The 13,025-nt window shown below is 38.4% G+C and overlaps 1 non-coding gene across 1 annotated transcript; it reads right to left on the bottom strand.

The window, feature by feature from the left end:
- Window positions 1-6,218: 6,218 nt before the first annotated feature.
- LOC112788129 (small nucleolar RNA R71) lies at window positions 6,219-6,327 on the bottom strand. The gene has a single exon (XR_003195508.1). It is a non-coding gene; the product is annotated as a small nucleolar RNA R71 (small nucleolar RNA).
- Window positions 6,328-13,025: the final 6,698 nt, after the last annotated feature.

Below are 13,025 nucleotides of genomic sequence, written 5' to 3' on the forward strand. Positions count from 1 at the left end.
CTTCTTTCCCACCTTGTAGTTTGCTATGTCAGCAAACCAAGGTGCTTGTTGGACTTGGAAAATATGTTCATTAGGAAATTTCTCGTTCACTTGCTGTGGTACATTTTGATTGGCCTCTTGTGGCACTCTTGACAAATGATCTGCCACCTGATTCTCACTCCCCTTCCTATCTCTTACTTTAATATCAAATTTTTGTAGCAGCAACACCCATCTGATGAGTCTGGGCTTTGCATCTTGTTTAGACATAAGAAACTTGAGAGCAGCATGATCAGTATACACTATAACTTTTGAACCAATCAAGTAGAAATGCATACTTGAGATGAATAGGTAGAGGCTTTAATTCTTGTTTTGGCACCTCCTTTGTCTTGTCTTGTTTCACCTCTTTCTAAATGGAAATTTCAGCTACTTGTTCTTCCATTGTCTCTTGATCTCCTTCCCCTTCTTCTTCTTGATGCTTATGATATTTGGCTTCCAACAATTCTTCCATCGAACCTTCTATCATATCCACTCTCATGTAGTTCTCTTGCTCAGGGAGATGTTGCATTGATTTGAAAACATTGATGACCATTTGCTCATTGTGCACCCTGAAGATCATTTCTCCTTTTTCTACATCAATAATAGCTCTTGCTGTGGCTAGAAATGGTCTTCCTAGGATAATCGAGTTATTTTCTTCCTCTTATGTATCCAAGATCACAAAGTCTACAGGGAAGATAAACTCTCCAACCTTCACCAATAGATTTTCCACAATTCCATTGGGTGTCTTGATTGATCTATCGGCCATTACAAGTGACATCCTGGTGGGTTTGATTTCTTCTATGGCAAGCATTCTCATCATTGAGAGGGGCATCAAGTTGATGCTAGCACCTAGATCGTAGAGAGATTTCTCTAATGTCATCTTGCCTATGGTGCATGAAACAACAAATCTCCCTGGATCTTTAAGCTTTGGTGGAATACCCCTTTGAATTATTGCACTACATTCTTCAGTGAGCATGACGGTTTCCTTCTCTTGCCAGCTTCTCTTTTTGTTGATGAGCTCCTTCAGGAATTTAGCATACAGAGGCATCTGCTCTAATGCTTCAGCAAGTGGGATGTTGATTTCCAGCTTCTTGAGGACCTCAAGGAACTTAGGGAAATGTTGATCGTTGAGTTCTTTTTGTAGTCTTTGAGCATATGGCAGAGGAGGTGTGTGAATCTTCTCCACCTACTTCGGTCCTTGAGATGGTTCCTCCATTACTTGATTCCCTTTCCTTAAAGCTTGGAGCTGCTCATCTTTCTCTTTAAGCTCCTCTTGATCCTGCTTGTTTTCTTCCTTGTCGCTGGCTTCATCTTTCTCAGCTGGCCCCTTGTCATTCTCCATAGGCTTCTTGTTGACTTTCTTGTCATTCACCAAGGTTCTTCCACTCCTTAATTGGATAGCTCTGCATTCTTCTTTGGGATTCGGAATGGTATCATGATGCCAGGGCATCTTGGCCAGTTTTACTAACCTTCTTCTTTACTATTTTATGGTAGTTTCATGCATTTTCTTAGTAAATAAGCATGTTTTGGGTGAATATACACTTACATCTTGATTCAAGAAAACATTGTGAACTTTACATGATTTCATGAGAATTATGCATGAATTGAATGATAAAATGGATGATGCATGATCTCATGACTTGAAACAAAGCTTTGATGCACCTTGTTTGTTTGATTTCAGGACAAAGGAAGCTAAGAAGAGCCACGTTAGCAGCCACGTTAGTCTCACTAACGTGACCACTAACGTGGAACGGGAGCAAGCTTGCAACGTTAGTGGTAAAGTTACCACCAATAACGCCTTTGAAAGCCATCATAACCCACGTTAGTTGTTATATTAGTTACATTAACGTGGGAACTAACGTGGAAGAAAAAAGAAGCTCCAACGTTAGTGGTAAAAGTAAGCACCACTAACGTTCTAAAAGGCTACACATAGCCACGTTAAGAGTCACGTTAATCTAATTAACGTGAACTCTAACGTGGAGTAAGAAGAGATTGCCAACGTTAGTGACACTCAGAGGCAAAAAGCTACTAGTCCCACTCTTCTTTTTATCCTATTTGATTTTCAGTTGCTTGGGGACAAGCAACAATTTAAGTTTAGTGTTGTGATAAGCGGATAATTTATACGCTTTTTGGCATTGTTTTTAGTTAGTTTTTAGTATAATTTAATTAGTTTTTACTATGTTTTTATTAGTTTTTATGCAAAATTCACATTTATGGACTTTACTAAGAGTTTGTGTGTTTTTCTATGATTTCAGGTATTTTCTGGCTGAAATTGAGGGACCTGAGCGAAAATCTTATTCAGAGGCTAAAAAAGGAATACAGATGCTGTTGGATTCTGACCTCCCTGCACTCGAAATGGATTTTCTGGAGCTACAGAAACCCAATTGGTGCGCTTTCAATTGCGTTGGAAAGTAGATATCTAGGGCTTTCCAGCAATATATAATATTTCATACTTTGCCCGAGTTTTGATGACGCAAACTGGCGTTCAAACGCCAGTTTCTGCCATATTCTGGCGTTAAACGCCAGAAACAGGTTACAAACTAGAGTTAAACGCCAGAAACAGGCTACAACCTAGTGTTTAACTCCAAGAAGAGTCTCTACACATGGAAGCTTCAAAGCTCAGCCCAAGCACACACCAAGTGGGCCCTGAAAGTGGATTTCTGCACTATCAGCACTTAGTTACTCATTTTCTATAAACCCTAGTTACTAGTTTAGTATAAAAACTACTTTTAGAGATTTATTTTGTATCCAGTTTTCATATTTCGAAACTGAGACCATTGATCACGTTCTGGGGGCTGGCCATTCGGCCATGCCTAAACCTTTTCCACTTATGTATTTTCTACGGTGGAGTTTCTACACCTCATAGATTAAGATGTGGAGCTCTGCTGTTCTTCATGAATTAATGCGAAGTACTATTGTTTTTCTATTCAATTCAAGCTTATTCTTATTCCAAGATATTCACTCGCACTTCATCCTGATGAATGTGATGATCCGTGACACTTATCATCATTCTCACCTACGAACGTGTGCCTGACAACCACTTCCGTTCTTTCTGCAATAGCTTGAGTGTGTATCTCTTAGCCTCCATTCTGAAAGATCAGAGTCTTCGTGGTATAAGCTAGAATCAATTGGAAGCATTCTTGAGATCCAGAAAGTCTAAACCTTGTCTGTGGTATTCTGAGTAGGATCTGGGATGGGATGACTGTGACGAGCTTCAAACTCGCAAGTGTTGGGCGTAGTGACAGACGCAAAAGGATCAATGGATCCTATTCCAATATGAGTGAGAACCGGCAGATGATTAGCCGTGCGGTGACAGCACACTTGGACCATTTTCACTGAGAGGATGGATGGTAGCCATTGACAACGGTGATCCCCCAACATACAGCTTGCCATGGAAAGGAGTATGAATGATTGAATGAAGATAGTAGGAAAGCAGAGATTCAGAAGTATTTCTATCTTATTTTATATTTTATTTATATTTTAATTATCAAAACCTCAAAACCATTTGAATCTGCCTGACTGAGATTTACAAGATGACCATAGCTTGCTTCAAGCCGACAATCTCCGTGGGAGCGACCCTTACTCACATAAGGTTTATTACTTGGATGACCCAGTGCACTTGCTGATTAGTTGCATCGGAGTTGTGAATAAGTGCTGAGATCACTAGTTCGCCATACCAAGTTTTTGAATCACAATTTTGTGCACCAAGTTTTTGGCGCCGTTGCCGGGGATTACAATTTCGTGCACCAAGTTTTTGGCGCCGTTGCTAGGGATTGTTCGAGTTTGGATAACTGGCGATTCATCTTGTTGCTTAGATTAGGTAATTTTATTTTAATTTTAAGCTTTTTGTTTTTATTTTTTTTATTTTAAAAAATTATAAATAAATTATTCTATGCTCTTCAGAATTTTTAAGAATGAATTCTGGAGTTTCATGATGATTTGTTGAAGTCTGGCTGGCTGTGAAGCCATGTCTAATCTTTTGGACCGAGGTTTCAACTTATCATCACAAGAGCTTGTTGATTTCTATCAATCTTGCTGTTGAATGTAATGATCTGCTAAAGCTTGGCTGGCCATTGGCCATGTCTAGTGTTTTGGACCGGAGCTTTCACTGAAAGCTTTGCTGGCTAGTAAGCCATGTCTAATTCCTGGACCGGATTATAGACTAACATTGCATGATTCCTGGATTCTTATTAAAAATTTTGAAATCCTTATTTTTCTTTTTCAAAATAATTTTCGAAAAATCCAAAAAAATTTACAAAATCATAAAAACCAAAAATAATTTGTGTTTCTTGTTAAAGTCTATTGTCAAATTTTAAGTTTGGTGTCAATTGGAACCTTTTAATTGTTCTTAAAACTTTCGAAAATTCATGCATGTGTTCTTCAAGATCTTCAAGTTGTTCTTGATGATTCTCTTTGTTTGATCTTTAATTTTTCTTGTTAAGCGTCTTTTCTTGTTTTTCATATGCATTTTCAATTTGTTAGTGTCTAAACATTAAAAATTTCTAAGTTTGGTGTCTTGCATGTGTGTCTTTTCTTAAAAATTTTCAAAAATAAGTTCTTGGTATTCATCTTGACATTCAAAGTGTTCTTGGTGTTCATCTTGACATTCAAAGTGTTCTTGCATGCATCATGTGTTTTGATCTTGAATTTTCATATTTTGAGTCATTTTGATGTTTTTCTCTCTCCTCATTAAAAATTCAAAAATCAAAAAATATCTTTCCCTTATTTTTCTCATAAATTTCAAAAATTTGGATTGATTTAGTTAAATGTTTTAAAAATCTAGTTGTTTCTTATGAGTCAAGTCAAATTTTCAAATCCTATCTTTTCAAAACCTTTCCAAAAATCAAATCTTTTTCATTTTTCTTTCAATTTTTTTTGAAAATTTTAAAAAATTGATTTTCAAAATCTTTTTCTTATTTTTATTTCATATTTTCGAATTTAAATGCTAACAATTAATGTGATTGATTCAAAAATTTTAAGTTGTTACTTGCCTAGTAAGAAAGGTTCAATCTTTAAATTTTAAAATCATATCTTTTTGTTTCTTGTTAGTCAACTAATTAACTTTAATTTCAAAAATCAAATCTTTTTAAATTTCTTTTTCCAAATCTTTTTCAAAATGAATTTCAATCATATCTTTTTCAAAACTTAATTTCAAAATCTTTTCTAACTTCTTATCTTTTCAAAATTGATTTTCCAAATCTTTTTCAATTAACTACTTGACTTTTTGTTTGATTTTAAAAGTTTTCTATTTCAATCATATCTTTTTCAAAACCACCTAACTAATTTTCTCTCTCTAATTTTCGAAAACTCCTCCCCACTTTTTCAAAATTCCTTTTAATTAACTAATTATTTTAAATTTTAATTTTAATTTTATTCCTTTTTATAATTTTCGAGTACTAACTAATAATTAAAATAAAAAGAATATTTTTCCTTTTATTTTAATTTAAATTCGAATTCTTCTCTCTCTCATCTCTTTCTATTTATTTATTTATTTACTAACACTTCTCTTCTTCTTATAATTCGAACCCTCTCCCCCTCTCTGTGTTCGAATTCTTCATCTTCTCTCTTCTTCATTCTACTCTTCAATTCTTCCACTCACATAAAAGAATCTCTATACTGTGACATAGAGGATTCCTATTCTTTTCTATTATCTTCTTTTCAATATGAGCAGGAACAGAGATAAAGACATACTTATTGAAGCTGATCCTAAACCTGAAAGGACTCTTAAGAGGAAACTAAGAGAAGCTAAAGCACAGTCCTCTGGAGACGACCTGACAGAAATTTTTGAAAAAGAAGGAGACATGGCCGAACCCAATAATAATGCCAACAATGCAAGGAAGATGCTTGGTGACTTCATTGCACCCTCTTCTGACTTCTGTGGAAGAAGCATCTCAATTCCTGCCATTGGAGCAAACAACTTTGAGCTTAAGCCTCAATTAGTTTCTCTAATGCAACAAAATTGCAAGTGTCATGGACTTCCATTGGAAGATCCTCATCAGTTCTTAGCTGAATTCTTACAAATCTGTGACACTGTCAAGACCAATGGAGTTGATCCCGAGGTCTACAGGCTCATGCTTTTCCCTTTTGCTGTAAGAGACAGAGCTAGAACATGGTTGGATTCACAACCTATGAAAAGCCTAAACTCTTGGGAAAAGTTGGTCAGTGCTTTCCTGGCTAAATTCTTTCCACCTCAAAAGATGAGCAAGCTTAGAGTGGAAATCCAAACCTTTTAGACAGAAGGAAGGTGAGTCCCTCTATGAAGCTTGGGAAAGATATAAGCAATTGATCAAAAGGTGTCCTTCTGACATGCTTCCAGAATGGAGCATCATACGTATATTCTATGATGGTCTGTCTGAGTTGTCAAAAATGTCATTGGACCATTCTGCAGGAGGATCTCTTCATCTGAAAACCCCTGCAGAAGCTTAGGAACTCATTGAAATGGTTGCAAATAACCAGTTCATGTACACCTCTGAGAGGAATCCTGTGAACAATGGGATGCCTCAGAAGAAGGGAGTTCTTGAAATTGATACTCTGAATGCCATATTGGCTCAGAATAAAATATTGACTCAGCAAGTCAAAATGATTTTTCAGAGTCTGAATGGATTGCAAGCTGCATCCAACAGTACTAAAGAAGCATCTTCTGAAGAAGAAGCTTATGATCTTGAGAACCCTGCAATGGCAGAGGTGAATTACATGGGAGAACCCTATGGAAACACCTATAATCCTTCATGGAGAAATCATCCAAATTTCTCATAGAAGGACCAACAGAAGCCTCAAGAAGGCTTCAATAATAATGGTGGAAGAAATAGGTTTAGCAATAGCAAGCCTTTTCCTTCATCTTCTCAGCAACAGACAGAGAATTCTGAACAGAGCCATTCTGGCCTGGCAACCATAGTCTCTGATCTATCCAAGATCACACTAAGTTTCATGAAAGAAACAAGGTCCTCCATTAGAAATTTGGAGGCACAGGTGGGTCAGCTGAGTAAGAAGATTACTGAAACTCCTGCCAGTACTCTCCCAAGCAATACAGAAGAAAATCCCAAGAGAGAGTGCAAGGCCATAACCATGACCAACATGGCCGAACCTGGAGAGAGTGAGGAGAACGTGAGTCCCAGTGAGAAAAGCCTCATGGGACGTCCTCTGGACATAAAGAAGTTTCCCTTTGAGGAACCAAAGGAATCTTAGGCTCATACAGAGACCATAGAGATTCCATTGAACTTCCTTCTGCCATTCATGAGCTCTGATGAATATTCTTTCTCTGAAGAGGATGAAGACATCACTAAAGAGCAAGTTGCTAAATATCTAGGAACAATCATGAAGCTGAATGCCAAGTTATTTGGTACTGAGAGTTGGGAGGATGAACCCCCCTTGTTCACCAATGAACTGAATGCATTAATGAGGCAGACATTACCTCAGAAGAAACCGGATCCTGGAAAATTTTTCATACCTTGTACCATAGGCACCATGACCTTTGAGAAGGCTCTATGAGAACTGGGGTCAGGGATAAACCTCATGCCACTCTCTGTAATAGAGAAACTGAGAATCTTTGAGGTACAAGCTACAAGAATCTCACTAGAGATGGTAGATAAATCAATGAAACAGGCTTATGGACTAGTAGAGTATGTGCTAGTGAAGGTTGAAGGCCTTTACATCCCTGCTGATTTCATAATCCTAGACACTGGAAAGGATGAGGATGAATCCATCATCCTTGGCAGACCCTTCCTAGCCACAACAAAAGCTGTGATTGATATTGACAGAGGAGAGTTGGTCCTTAAGTTAAATGAGGACTACCTTGTATTCAAGACTCAAGGTTCTCCTTCTGTAACCATGGAGAGGAAGCATGAAAAGCTTCTCTCAATACAGAGTCAAACAAAGCCCCCACATTCAAATTCTGAGTTTGGTGTTGGGAGGCCACAACCAAACTCTAAGTTTGGTGTTGAGAGGCCCCAACCCTGCTCTGAATATCTATGAAGCTCCACAAGAGCTCACTGTCAAGCTATTGTCATTAAAGAAGTGCTTATTGGGAGGCAACCCAATGTTATTTACTTATATCTATTTATTTTCCATTGTTATTTTATGTTTTCTTTAGGTTGATAAACATGTGAAGTCACAAAAACAACTGAAAAATAAAAAACAGAATGAAAAATAGCATTAAAAATAGCTCACCCTGGAGGAAGAGCTTATTGGCATTTAAACGCCAGTAAGAGTAGCAGAATGGGCATTAAACGCCAAGTCTGGCACCATTCTGGGCGTTTAACGCCAGAAACAGGCACTAGACCGGCGTTTAATGCCAGAAACAGGCACCAGATCGGCATTAAACGCCAGAAACAAGCACCAAGTTGGTGTTAAATGCCAAGAAAGGGAGAAAAGCTGGCGTTAAATGCCAGAAACAAGCAGCAACCTGGCATTTAACGCCAGAATTGCACTCTAACGGCGTTTTGCATGCCTAAATGGAGCAGGGATGATAAGTCCTTGACCCCTCAGGATCTGTGGATCCCACAGGATCCCCCTTGCCCCACCTCTTCTTCTCTCTTCTCCACACCTTTTCATAACACTCTTCCCCAAATACCCTTCACCAATCACCTCTATTTCTCTTCCCAAGTACCCTTCACCAATCACCTCCATATCTCTTCCCCAAATACCCTTCACCAATCACCTCATTCACTCTCCCCCAAAACCCTATCTATCTTCAAATTCAAAACCCTTTTTCCCTCCCAAACCCAACCCCAACTACACGAACCTAACCTTCCCCCACTCCTATATATACCCATCATCCCTCCTTCAATTTCACACATCACAAACACCTTATACCCCCTTGGCCGAATTAACCCTCTCCCTCCATCTCCTCCATTTTCTTCTTCTCCTCCTTCATTCTTTCTTCTTTGCTCAAGGATGAGCAAACATTTTAAGTTTGGTGTGGTAAAAGCATTGCTTTTTATTTTTCTATAACCATTTATGGCACCTAAGGCCGGAGAAACCTCTAGAAAGAGGAAAGGGAAGGCAATTGCTTCCACCTCCGAGTCATGGGAGATGGAGAGATTCATCTCAAAGGTCTATCAAGACCACTTCTATGAAGTTATGGCCAAGAAGAAGGTGATCCCTGAGGTCCCTTTCAAGCTCAAAAGGAGTGAGTATCCGGAGATCTGACATGAGTTTAGAAGAAAAGGCTGGGAAGTTCTCTCCAATCATATTCAACAAGTCGAGATCTTAATGGTTTAAGAGTTCTATGCAAACGCATGGATCACTAAGAACCATGATCAAAGTATGAACCCGAATCCAAAGAATTAGCTTACAATGGTTCGGGGGAAATACTTAGATTTCAGTCCGAAAAATGTAAGGTTGGCGTTCAACTTGCCAATGATGCAAGAAAATGCACGCCCCTACACCAGAAGGGTCAACTTTGATCAAAGGTTGGACCAAGTCCTCATGGACATATGTGTGGAAGGAAATCAATGGAAAATTGACTCTAGAGGTAAGCCGGTTCAACTAAGAAGGCTTGACCTCAAGCCAGTGGCTAGGGGATGGTTGGAGTTCATCCAACGCTCAATCATTCCCACTAGCAACCGGTTTGAAGTTACTATAGACCGGGCTATCATGATCCATAGCATCATGAATGGAGAGGAAGTAGAAGTTCATGAGATTATACCTCAAGAACTCTACAAGGTGGCTGACAAGTCCTCCACTTTGGCAAGGTTAGCATTTTCTCACCTCATTTGTCACCTCTGCAATTCGGCTGGAATTGTCATAGAGGGAGACATCCTCATTGAGGAGGACAATCCCATCACTAAAAAGAGGATGGAGCAAACAAGAGAGCCCACTCATGGACCTCAACAAGAGCATGAGGAAATTCCTCATCAAGAAATCCCTGAGATGCCTCAAGGGATGCATTTTCCTCCACAAAACTATTGGGAGCAAATCAACACCTCCCTAGGAGAATTAAGTTCCAACATTGGACAACTAAGGGTGGAGCACCAACAGCATTGCATCCTCCTCCATGAAATTAGAGAAGATCAAAGAGCTATGAAGGAGGAGCAGCAAAGGCAAGGAAGAGACATAGAGGAGCTCAAGAGCATCATTGGTTCTTCAAGAGGAAGAAGACGCCACCCTCACTAAGGTGGACCCGTTCCTTAATCTCCTTGTCTATTTATCTATTTATTTTTTCTATTTTTCGAAAATTATGCTTTATGTTTTTTTTATATTTGTGTCTTCATTACATGATCATTAGTGTCTAGTATCTATGTCTTAAAGCTATGAATGTCCTATGAATCCATCACCTTTCTTAAATGAAAAATGTTTTTAATAACAAAAGAACAAGAAGTACATGATTTCAAATTCATCCTCGAAATTAGTTTAATTATTTTGATGTGGTGACAATACTTTTTGTTTTCTAAATGAATGCTTGAACAGTACATATTTTTGAATTTGTTGTTTATGAGTGTTAAAATTATTGGCTCTTGAAAGAATGATGAAAAAGGAGAAATGTTATTTGATAATCTGAAAAATCATAAAATTGATTCTTGAAGCAAGAAAAAGAAGTGAAAAACAAGGCTTGCGAAAAAAAATGGCAAAAATAAAAGAAAAAAGAAAGAAAAAGAAAAAGCAAGTAGAAAAATCCAAGGGCTCTTTAAACCAAAAGGCAAGAGCAAAAAGCCAGTAACCCTTTAAACTAAAAGGCAAGGGTAAAAAGGATCCAAGGCTTTGAGCATTAATGGATAGGAGGGCCCAAAGGAATAAAATCCTGGTCTAAGCAGTTAAACCAAGCTGTCCCTAACCATGTGCTTGTGGCGTGAAGGTGTCAAGCCAAAAGCTTGAGACTAAGCGGTTAAAGTCATGATCCAAAGCAAAAAGAGTGTGCTTAGGACACCTCTAATTGGGGACTCTAGCAAAGCTGAGTCATAATTTGAAAAGGTTCACCCAGTTATGTATCTGTGGTATTTATGTATCCGGTGGTAATACTGGAAAACAAAGTGCTTAGGGCCACGGCCAAGACTCATAAAGTAGCTGTGTTAAAGAATCAACATAATGAACTAGGAGAATCAATAACACTATCTAAATTCTGAGTTCCTATAGATGCCAATCATTCTGAACTTCAAAGGATAAAGTGAGATGCCAAAACGGTTCAGAGGCAAAAAGTTACTAGTCCCGCTCTTCCTTTTATCCTATTTGATTTTCAGTTGCTTAGGGACAAGAAACCATTTAAGTTTGGTGTTGTGATGAGCGGATAATTTATATGCTTTTTGGCATTGTTTTTAGGTACTTTTTAGTATAATTTAATTATTTTTTACTATGTTTTTATTAGTTTTCATGCAAAATTTACATTTCTGGACTTTAGTATGAGTTTGTGTGTTTTTCTATGATTTCAGGTATTTTCTGGCTGAAATTGAGGGACCTGAGCAAAAATCTGATTCAGAGGCTGAAAAAGGACTACAGATGTTATTGGATTCTGACCTCCCTGCACTCGAAATGGATTTTCTGAAGCTAAGGAAACCCAATTGGCGCGCTCTCAATTGCGTTGGAAAGTAGACATCCATGGATTTCCAGCAATATATAATAGTTCACACTTTGCCCGAGTTTTGGTGACACAAACTGGCATTCAAACGCCAGTTTCCTGCCCTATTCTGGCGTTAAATGCCAGAAACAGGTTACAAACTAGAGTTAAACGCCAGAAACAGGATACAACCTGGCGTTTAACTCTAAGAAGATTCTCTACACATGAAAGCTTCAAAGCTCAGCCCAAGCACACACCAAGTGGGCCCCAGAAGTTGATTTCTGCACTATCTACACTTAGTTACTCATTTTCTGTAAACCCTAGTTACTAGTTTTGTATAAAAACTACTTTTAGAGATTTATTTTGTATCCAGCTTTCATATTTCGAAATTGAGACCATTGATCACGTTCTGGGGGCTGACCATTCGGCCATGCCTAGACCTTTTCCACTTATGTATTTTCTACGATGGAGTTTCTACACCTCATAGATTAAGATGTGGAGCTCTGCTGTTCCTCATGAATTAATGCGAAGTACTGTTGTTTTTCTATTCAATTCAAGCTTATTTTTATTCCAAGATATTCACTTGCACTTCAACCTAATGAATGTGATGATCCGTGACACTCATCATCATTCTCACCTATGAACGCGTGCCTGACAACCACTTCCGTTCTATCTGCAATAGCTTGAGCGTATATCTCTTAGCTTCCATCTCGAAAGATCGGAGTCTTCGTGGTATAAGCTAGAATCAATTGGTAGCATTCTTGAGATCCGAAAAGTCTAAACCTTGTTTGTGGTATTCCGAGTAAGATCTGGGATGGAATGACTGTGACGAGCTTCAAACTCGCAAGTGTTGGGCATAGTGACAGACGCAAAATGATCAATGGATCCTATTCCAACATGAGTGAGAACCGACATATGATTAGCCGTGCGGTGACAGCGCACTTGGACCATTTTCACTGAGAGGACGGATGGTAGCCATTGACAACGGTGATCCCCAACATACAACTTACCATGGAAAGGAGTATGAATGATTGAATGAAGACAGTAGGAAAGTAGAGATTGAGAAGCAACAGGCATCTCCATACGCTTATTTGAAATCCCACCAATGAATTACATAAGTATTTCTATCTTATTTTATATTTTATTTATATTTTAATTATGAAAACCTCATAATCATTTGAATTTGCCTGACTGAGATTTACAAGATGACCATAGCTTGCTTCAAGCCGACAATCTCCGTGGGAACGACCCTTACTCTCGTAAGGTTTATTACTTTGACGACCCAGTGCACTTGCTGGTTAGTTGCATCGGAGTTGTGAGGAAGTGCTGAGATCACTAGTTCGCCATACCAATTTTTTGAATCACAATTTCAATGGTGCGCAGAAATTGTGATTACACTTTGATTATGTGAAATTCATTGCTCTTTCTTTCCCTGGTAATGGCGCCAAAAACATGATGCCAATACCATGGTTCACAACTTCGCACAACTAACCAGCAAGTGCACTGGGTCGTCCAAGTAATA

Source organism: Arachis hypogaea, chromosome 20, assembly GCF_003086295.3.
Source record: "Arachis hypogaea cultivar Tifrunner chromosome 20, arahy.Tifrunner.gnm2.J5K5, whole genome shotgun sequence".
Taxonomy (NCBI): domain Eukaryota; kingdom Viridiplantae; phylum Streptophyta; class Magnoliopsida; order Fabales; family Fabaceae; genus Arachis; species Arachis hypogaea.